Source organism: Ailuropoda melanoleuca, chromosome 6 (assembly GCF_002007445.2).
Source record: "Ailuropoda melanoleuca isolate Jingjing chromosome 6, ASM200744v2, whole genome shotgun sequence".
Lineage (NCBI taxonomy): Eukaryota > Metazoa > Chordata > Mammalia > Carnivora > Ursidae > Ailuropoda > Ailuropoda melanoleuca.
In genome coordinates, this window is record NC_048223.1 from 85,479,302 (window position 1) to 85,489,866 (window position 10,565).

The following is a 10,565-nucleotide window of genomic DNA, read 5'->3' on the forward strand; positions in this document are numbered from 1 at the left end:
CCCCCTGCTTGTGTTCCCTCCCTCGCTGGCTGTATCTATCTCTGTCGAAATCTTAAAAAAAAAAAAAAAAAAGAAGAAGAAGTTCTCCATTTCATCTAGGATTCATGTAGTTACTCCAACGAGGATCTGTCAAGCACATACTGTGTGCCTGCTAGGCCCTGCTGAAGATGCCGGGGACAATACCAGGAGGCAGAAAGGCCCCTGCTGTCACAGAGCTTNTGGTCTAGGGGGAGAAAGCAGAGAATAAAAGAGCAAACAAATCAAGAAACAAGACAATCTCAGCAAGGAGAAATCATCATCAAAATGGGGTGATGGGCAATAGAAAAGGTGGCGGAGAGGGAGCTCTCCGGGGCTGGGAGGCCGAGGGAATGAGGGCAGTCACTGGACATAAGAACAGGCCACAAGGAGCCAAATCCTGTAGGTCCTCGTAGGCTGCTGAAGGAATCTGGCTTTCCTCTGAGAGAAATGGGGAGTTGCTGGAGGTTTTGAGCAAATGACTGATTACAAGACTGGCATGTTAGAGAAACAGCACAGGAAGCTGAAAGTCAAAGGAAGNCACAAGACTGACATGTTAGAGAAACAGCGCAGGAAGCTGAAAGTCAAAGGGAGCGAGCTGGAGCAGAGAAGGTCATGGGGCGCGACAGGGAGAGAAGAGTCAGGGGTTCCGAAGGACCTGAACGTTCACCCTACATGAGACAGGAAGCCACAGGAAGGTTCTGAGTTGAGGAGTGACACGCTCTGGCTTTCGTTTTCATAGGGTCACCTGGCTGCTGGCCTGTGAACAGACTCAGNGCTGTGAACAGATTCAGGGGTTCCAGGGGGGGCAGCGGGATGTCAGGAGACCATGTGGCTCGAAGAAGGTGTTGCAGTAGGGGTCAGATGAAGTGGGTGGATTCTAGGTGCATCTGGAGACCGTGTGGCAGGACCGACTAACGTACTGGGTGTAGGGCGTAAGCAAAGGAGGAGCAACAGAAGATTCTAAGTGTCTGAAAAAAGGGAAGCCCTCAGACTGACACACGGACAGTCCTTTCGGAGTCAGAAGCGTAGAGACGGAGGAGAGGGGCAGATGCAGCTGGGCGGCACACAGGTCCCAAGTTCAGAGGGAGACCAGTCAGAATGAGGGCGGGTGTGGNAGGTGTGGAAAAGGCAGAACTGGATTAAATGGTGGTTACAGCTTGAAGAGACCAAGAAGATGGAGGAGAGGTGCACGGGGGCTGCACGGAGACCACCGCACGGTGGTGACCTGTGGCCGCCTGCATCCCTACAGCACTTCTTTCTGGGCTCCCGGTTCTGTTCTATTATGTCTCCTAACTGTTTTCTTAAAGACAGCCTGTGGGATTAACGTTCTACACCCTTATTTCTCTAAAGACACCTTCATTCCCAGTCTTTATGACTGGTAGTCTGTCTGGAAGACTTCTGCGGTACAACTTACTTTCCTGAGCCCTGAGAAGATGCTGTTCCAGTGTTGTCCTGCATCCAGCATTGCTGATGAAAAGTTTGATGTAAATGTCATTCTGTTTCCCAAGTAGGGGATTCCTCTGGTAGAATCTGGAATTTTCTACACACCCTTATTATTCTGAAGTACCACTACAATGTTTCTAGATGACCATTCTTACTCAATATAGTCCGGCATGAGTTAACCCCAATCTGAGCTCCGGAGCTGCCTGGGGCCTGCTACTGACCCGGGGCCAACGCTATGGCCGAGGTGGGTGACGTCTGCCTCCTCGGGCTGCTGCTTATTTAGGGGCAGGATGCGCCAGTCTGCCAGCACTTGGCAGGAATCGTGACCGGGTTTACGACTTGCACCTGATTTTGGTAGCATCTGGGCAGCCACACCAGCCATGTTGAGGCAGATGACGTAGGCAGAACGTGCTTACGTGCCCATCTCACAGACCCCCTGAAGGAGGTGCTGGGCCTCCTCCTACAACAGGTGGCCACGTGGGCCAGGGATGGCCTCTGAGTGTCTGAGGCCATGAGGCCCGCACCTGAGACACTGCTTTGTACGCTTTGCCTATAAATGGTGGAGTCCTAGGAATCCTTTCAACAGCCAAACGTTTAAATTAATTAAAATAAAGTAGCATATATCTGTAAAAGGAGTAAAATTACTAACTGCAGCATGAGAAATAAAACCTCTATAATGAATTACCACAAGAATCCAGATATTTTCTCAACACCTCCAAAGGTGTTGGTTCTTCTGAGTCAAGTAAATTACTTTCTACCGAGCACAACTGTCTAGCAGAAATGAAAATGCAAGCTGTACATGTTCCTTTAAAATTTCTAAAAAAAAAAAAAGTAAAAAAGAAATGGGTGAATTCCATTTTAATAACATATTTTATTTAACCTACTATATGTCAAGAACATGATCTTTTCAACAGGCAATCAAAACAGGTTATTAATGAGATATTTTACCTTCTTTTTTCACACTAAGTCTTCAAAACCTTGTATTTTTACACTTACAAGACATCGGCTGAGACTGGCTATGCCCAAGTGTCCACCTGCTGCACACGGCGACTGGAGCAGGCAGTGCAGCAGTGTAGGGTCTGAATCTAATTATTCAGTTCCTTTGGGTTGGTTTTTAATATTCGGTTACTCTGGATAACAGTAAGCTATCTCTTTTCAGAAACTGGGTGGCCTGGCTTCCTCTTTGCTACCATTATTAAATGGTCTGTTGCTTTCTACCAAGTGCCTACGCTTCCACTCTGAACTCAGCCCCCCACCCCATTTCTGCTGTAGGTCACTGGGCCTCAAATGCTGCCATGTTCCTTCCACTGTACCCCTAACAATATATGCTGGTTCCTTTATCTGTAGTGTTCCTTGTCTGGTGCTTCTTGGGGAGAAAGACTGCATGGACATGTGCTTCAGTACTGTTCTGTTCAGTTGTGCAAATCCATTACTTTAGAATTAAAATACTGCATTTTCAAATGTTATAGCGTTAAATGAAAGTGAGTTATGAATAACACCCACCTTCCATCACAGGAAAAGCTGTGGTGAACCAATGCCAACTCAGAGTTCTTTGCCTCAAGGTGAAAATCATCAACTGACGGGAGCTATTTAATTTCAAACATTTATCAATTACTATGAAATAAAACCACCTCGTTCTCAGTCACATGGATTTGCTCATATTGATCTTCATAAAAGTCCGACGAATATGTTCTCATAGCTTAGGAATGTGAATCTGGTAAGTATGTAACATTGGCTAAAGGCTTGACATGTGCCCAGGGATCACTGGTCTTCTCCTTGATATGGGTCCCCTTGTGTACAGTAAATTGGATACCAAAATACCTTTGTCGTGGAGCCTTTCCATGGTGCATTTTCAGTTACAATCAATCTTGAATGTTTGCTAAATGTCTTGTCAAATTCACATCTCTGAAAGGGCTCCCCTCCTATACAAATACTCGGAAGTTTATTAAGGCTGACACAATGCTTTAAGAAACTTCCTCATTCACTGTAACTGAAATTCACAAAGACTAGAACACATACTAAGAGCCTTCCCATAAGCTCTACATATGCAGGGTTTCTCTCCAATATGAATCTTCCAGTTAACATTAAGGTAGAACACTGGCTGCTGGCCTTTCTACCAAGTGACTCTGTTTATAAAATTAAATATAAAACTATGGGAAAGCTAGAAAAAGCCATCAAGCTTCATAAAAAGTTGGTAACAAGAGACTACTATATTTCAATTATAGCACATGAGTAGATGTTAGTACATATTTAAACCCTGAATGAATTTTTCACCTTTGAATAATTAATCCATCTGAACAGTGAGTACTGCAATATTATAGAGGTAATAGAAATTACATAGAACTTCAATGTAATACTGCTCCCTTCAATCTAAATTCTGTCAACCCCTTTAATTTGCTTAAAAGTACTGACGGCATATAAGTTTAAGAACAGCAGATTAATTAGCTTCATTATTATAAAAAGAAAGGGGGAAAAAAGCTGTATCTGTTCATCCTGGCATTGGACACTGTCCTCCTTAGAGATGAACATGGAGTAGGCAAAGGGAAGGAAGGAGCAGTTGCTCTGTAACACCTGGCCAAAGTAAACACCTCCTGAAAACTGGCATCCTGAACTCAGTTTTCTGAAACCACACTGCTACCCTCTCACCCCTTACTCTCAGCAATCTTGGCCCACGAAGCGCCTCTCACCTCTCTTGGCCACGATGCTCACTGACCGCCCACAGGCTACCACCTACACTCAACATTACTCACACAGGCAACCTCGCCACCAGGATTGCCTTGGGAAGCACACTCTGCACTGCACTGCAACTAAGGCCATGGGTGTCTCCTCCCCACCACAGTAGATAGTAGGCTGTATAAGCAGGGACCCTTTATATCCCCAGAACCTTGGCAACTGTCTGGTATGTGGAACCAATCAGTTTTTGAAGAACCTATCCTATTTGAAGTCATGCAGATACCTTCAAAATTCACTTTATAGAAAATAATTTCTTATTTCCTAAGTATTAGAGGTTGTTTTAATTGCTTTGTTCTCTTATGTCCTAAAAAGTTAAAAAAAAAAAAAAAGGGAGAGAAAACATCAATAGCATTATATGAATAACATATGATTCAGTTATTATTTTCCTAAGAGATTTTACAATTAAAGTTCTGTCAGTCACATATTAAGTGAATAAATAATATAAAGAAAAAGTTAACATCACTGTAATATGGGAATAAAAATTTTTATCTTTTTTGGTGTGTGCCATTAACCTAGGCCCATGTAACTTAAATGTCCATGAAGGGTCTCTCCCAGGAAAATGTACTTACCCTGACTTTGGTAGCATCTCCATACCTGATAATACTGGCCCAAGTAGCTGGNCGGTAGCATCTCCATGCCTGATAATACTGGCCCAAGTAGCTGGCTCACTGCTGTTTTCAAAATAATGAAAGACCTTCAACACTCGCTCCATTGCCCCAGGGGAACGTTCCACTCCGGTACCCAGGTGAGTTTTGGTACTCGAATTCGGTGTGTGATTCAAGTTTGGGTCAAGGTAAGCAGCTGCCATTATTTTGCTAGATGCTATGTATCTGTCATACTCTAGAAGGGGAAAAAAAAGCTGTCAGTGTACCCTATTTGAAATCTATTAAAATGTGGTTAAAATCTATTAAAACTTGATATACTGATCCTTACATTAACAACACTGCTCTACGTTCTTCCCCGATGGTCACGTCATATGCAGAAGGTGAGCATCAGGAGAGCAGAGACCTGACTGACCAAGATAATCACTGTACTCTCCCGCACCCAGTGCAGTACCAAATTCACAACAGCATAACAAATATCTGTTAAATTTTTATTAACAAATTAAAAGACCAGGAGTCCTATTTCAGCTGTCAAAAATTCACCATGTTATCTATAAACAATGTCACCTCACCCTGCACCCTTTTAAAATCATAGCCTTTAAATCTGTGGGAAAACTTCACAGGAAAGCCAAATATGTTAATTTTGCTGACTACTTTTGAAAACCTATATATGAGATGCAAGTTCTTTCTTCATACAATAAAAATTCAATGAGTGGTCATGACACATACTAGGCACTGGTGACGAAAACCCCAGAGTTAAAACCAAGTCCTCCCACTTATCCAGTCCCTCAGCAGGAGAGTCAGACAAGTCACAACTGAAAATAAAACTAAACCAGAAAGCACAAACCAACCACTGTCTGGTCTGTCGGTGTGATAGGAAGACTTCCATTTGAATGTGGGGCAATAGCTTGGCCAACATGAACACTCCCACTGAGAAAAGTCAGGTTAAAAACCAGACCAACGTTTGGAGTCCAAGATGTTGTGAGGCAACCAGGACAGCAGGGGACACAGATGGAGACATGAAGAGACACCGAACAACAGCTGCCTGTCCCCAAAGGGCATTTGCCAATTCTGGGCCTTCGAGACCCTGAAGATCCAAGAAAAAGCCACCAATGAGAGAGAAACCAGCTGAGCTTTTGGCAGTGAGAGACCAAGTTATGAGCATGGGGACCCTAGGACTCTGGTGAGCAGGACAGGGTGGAGAACTGAGCCACACACTCTGCTAGTTGTCCCTTTAAGATAGTTACCAATCCTGAAACAAAGCCCAAAGGGAGCCACTAGAAGCTCAGTGAGGCTGAAGACAGGCAGAAGAGACTAGGAGTCCACCTGGGCCCAGCAGACAAAACAGGAACAGCATGACAGACAAACTCAATCTAACCAACAGAAAGCACTACACCCAAGCACAATTCGCCTCCGCAAGAGAAGTACCCACTAACTACGCACAGGAGGCAGTCACTAAAACCGACCGCGTGGCGGGTGAAAGAGCGAGATTCAATAAATATCAAAGGACTAAAATTATTAAAAGTATATTCTGTCTCTAGCATTAAAGCTGGACAACAACAAAATAATTAAAACATCACCAACTGTCTGGAAAAAAATCACCGTTTGGAAATTAACCAACATATTTCAAGTAACCCATTAGCCAAAAAGAAACTCAAAGTATTCTCAATTCGACAATACAATTAAAAGAAAGATCAATACTACATGCAGACAGAGCTGTGATTAGATTAAAATCTACGCTTTTATTATTTTTCTTAAAGACTTCATTTTTAAGTAATCTCTACACCCAGCCTGGGGCTTGAACTTACAACCCTGAGATCAAGTGTTGCACGTTCCACCTACTGAGTCAGCCTGGCGTCTCTAAGATCAATACTCTTAAATGCATGAATTAGAAATGAAGATTGGAAATTAATGATCTAAATATCCATATTTCACAGTACAATTTGGAAGATGAACAAAATCAAGGTGGTTTTTTTTTTTAACAAGAATAATGCAACTGATAGACCTCTAGCAAGACTAATCAAGGAAAAAAAGATAAGGCGAAAACTAATGACATCAAGAATGAAGCAGAACAGATAACAGAATGTTAATAATAGGAAGTAATGACAGAATATCAGATATTATTAAGAGAATATCATGAACTATGTCAATGAACATAAAAGTTGAGATGCACACACAATTCTTTTTTAAAAGATTTCATTTATTTATTTAACAGAGAAAGAGAGAGCACAAAAGCTGGTGGAGGGGCAGAGGGAGAGGGAGAAGGAGGAGAAGGCTCCCCAGTGAGCAGGAAGCCTAGCTTGGGGCTGTATCTCAGGACCCTGGGATCATGACCAAAGCCGAAGGCAGACACCTAACCGACTGAGCCACCCAGGTGCCCTGAGATGGGGCATATACAATTCTTTGCAAAGTACAACTTAAGCCCAAGCCATTATAAACTGCTGCTGTACGAAACCAAAACCACAAATATAAAGCCTATTTAAATAGACCTATTCCGTTAAAAATGGTCAATCCGTAATTAAATTTCTTCCCACAAAGGAATATCTGAATTCTTCCAATAATTTAAGGAAGAATAATATTAATCTTACAGAAATTCTTCCACTGAACAAATAGGGAACATTTCCCAACTTATCTTATGAAACCAGCAAAACAATGATACAAAACCAGTCAAGGACAATACGAGAAAGGGTACAAATCAATCTTTCTTATAAACACAGGTGCAAAAATCCTTTAAAAAAAAAAAAGATCAGCAAATTTAATCACGCAATATTTTATAATGTATTATGACCAAGAGGGATTCGTCAGAGGAATGCAAGGGTGGTTAAACACTCAAAAAGCGATCTTTGTTTGCAGCAGCCTTCTTCATACTGTCAAAGCATGGGAGCCACCAAGACACCCTTCAGCAGGTGAAAGGATAAAAAACACTGTGGTCTATCCAGGCAATGGAATATTTAGTGCTAAAAAGCAATGAGCTACCAAACCATGAAAAGACTTGGAGGAACCTTAAATGCATATTACTAAGTGAGAAAAGCCGATCACACTATATGATTCCAAATATATGACATTCTAGGAACGGCAAACCCACAGAGACAGTAAAAATTTCAGTGGATGCAGAGTTTGGGGGGCAAGGATGAAAAGGTGGAGCAAAAAGGACTTTTTGGGCAGCAAAAAGATTATGTATGACAGTATAATGAGGATACATGTCATTATATATCTGTCCAAACCCACAGAATGTACACCCCAAGAGTGAACCCTACAGTAAACTGTGGACTTTGGCGATAACTGATGTGTCCATGTAGGTTCACCAGTTATAACACATGTACCACTCTGCTGGGGGATCCTGATAACGGGGAAGTGTAGCAAAAAGCCTCGCTTGGGACTTCTCATTCCATAGTTGAGACCTGCTCAGGCATCAGAGCTCTGACACTCAGCACACTGCCCCAGGCAGCACTGCGGGGAGGGCGGGGGGGGGGGGGGGGGGGGGCNGGGCTTCCTAAAACGGAATGCTGACCTCACTGCTGACTATCAGAGCCTCCACTCTCCCTTTAACACAGGAGACAGACACTTTTTCCGCTCTTGAAAGAAGTAGGGCAGTCCCAAGTCAGGGTGTAAGGAAACAAGGTGCTGACAAACCTTGGAGTTCAAGCTGGGCCTCACCCCACAGTCTGACATAAATACTCCATAAAATAGCACAGATGCAAGAGAGGAAGCAAACATCTTCCAGAGTTCCCTAGATGATATTCACTATAACACACCAAGATCCCACCAAGACAGCAAACTGATTATCCGTGAAATATGCCAGCCCTTTAATAAAACTTGAGATGTTTGCCAGAACATGAGAGAAGCAGCAAAGAATGCAAACTGATACAGCTAAATTTTAAAAACTTAAGACATAAACAAGTNGCTCTCCCTTTAACACAGGAGATAGATACTTTTTCTGCTCTTGAAAGAAGTAGGGCAGTCCCGAGTCAGGGTGTGAGGAAAACAAGGTGCTGACAAACCTTGGAGTTCAAGCTGGGCTCCACCCCACAGTCTGATAGAAATACTCCATAAAATAGCACAGATGCAAGAGAGGAAGCAAACATCTTCCAGAGTTCCCTAGATGATATTCACTATAACACACCAAGATCCCACCAAGACAGCACACTGATTATCCTTGAAATGTGCCAGCCCTTTAATAAAACTTGAGATGTTTGCCAGAACATGAGAGAAGCAGCAAAGAATGCAAACTGATACAGCTAAATTTTAAATTTTTTAATTTTTTTGATACAGCTAAATTTTAAAAACTTAAGACATAAACAAGTTTGGAGAGTTTTTAAGAAGTTGGTGATGATCCTAGTTACAGTAAATCCTTAAACAAACTAGACTGCTGTAAAAACTTTCCTCTCCCAAATGTTGTTCTTTCATACAAGATTTGGGCTTCTCTTCTCCTAAAGAGTCTAATCTGAATACACTAAATTTCCTATATTGATTTTACTTAACAAAGAGCTAACATTACTTAAATATTTAATGTTATATCAATACGTGATGGCCTGTATTTTCCAAAAGTCGCTGTGAAAGTGCCTCCTGCTCCAGTGTGACTNCAGCCTGTATTTTCCAAAAGTTGCTGTGAAAGTGCCTCCTGCTCCAGTGTGACTCTGCCTCTCTCTTCCACAGGTGGAGGCCACGTTCCCACCCCTCACATCTGGGGGGGCTCCTGACTCGCCTAAGAAACATCCCGTGCCAGGTATTAAAAGGCAAACTAGGTTCCCTTGGTTCTCTTGGGCTGCTCGCTCATGAAACCCAACCACATGCTACCCAGAAGCGCAAGAAGCCCAAGAACTGAGCTCCAAGAACCAAAGCCTGAGCTGAGCTGCCCNGGCCCGCTGACAGGCAGCATCGCGTTCCGAGGCCCGTGGCAGAGCCAGCCTCCGAGTGGGCCCTCTGGCTGCCCGCTGTGCCTCCTGAGCTCCTGCCACATGGAAACAGCTGTCCCTGTGGAGCCCTGTCCAGACAACAGATTGGAACAAAATAATTCTTGTCATTTTAAGCCACTAAGTGTTGGGATGACTTGTTATCAGCAAAGATAACTAATATCGCATGTATCCCAACTAAAGGAAGCATGGGTGGTTCTCGCTTTGCACAGAAGTGTGGGGCCTACGATCACTTGACAAAAGTGGTTTGAACAGCACTTGCCTCCTTCTTCCCCTCGCTCTATGACTAAAGACATGGAGTGAGTATCTTTCCAATGCCTTGACAAACTGTCATACTCCTTTCTAAGTTTTGGGTCAGCCTCCATCATTGTATCCTCGTACATTCAGTGTCGTAAGCCACCTCCGAAAGCGCCTCTGATACGAACTTTCTTGCCACGTCTCCTCCTCCGGAACATCCTCTCTTTTGTCACAACTCTCTTCCTCACTTGTCAATAAGTTCACCTTTGTCTGCGAAGCTCCTCTGACTACACGACTAGAAAGTCTGGCTCCACAGCAAAGCCAACATTCCTACAGTCAGCTATCTGCTTCTCTGACTGTCTCAGTCAGCACGCTGCACGGTGATCCGCATGGCGCAGGAAGCTTCTGCCGCACCGCACACCACACACTTCCACTCTCCGTTACTTCCTGCCATACTGCTGGGATTTCTGCGTCCGCATCATCTCCAGCTGTAGCATTCAGAGCCTGCCCAAACTCCACACACAGGCTTTAAGAGCTGAAATAACTCCTGGGTCCACTGGCCAGATTAACGCAACTAAGTCCGCTGGTTCCTAGGGCTGCTTCATGCAAGCCGAGGGCT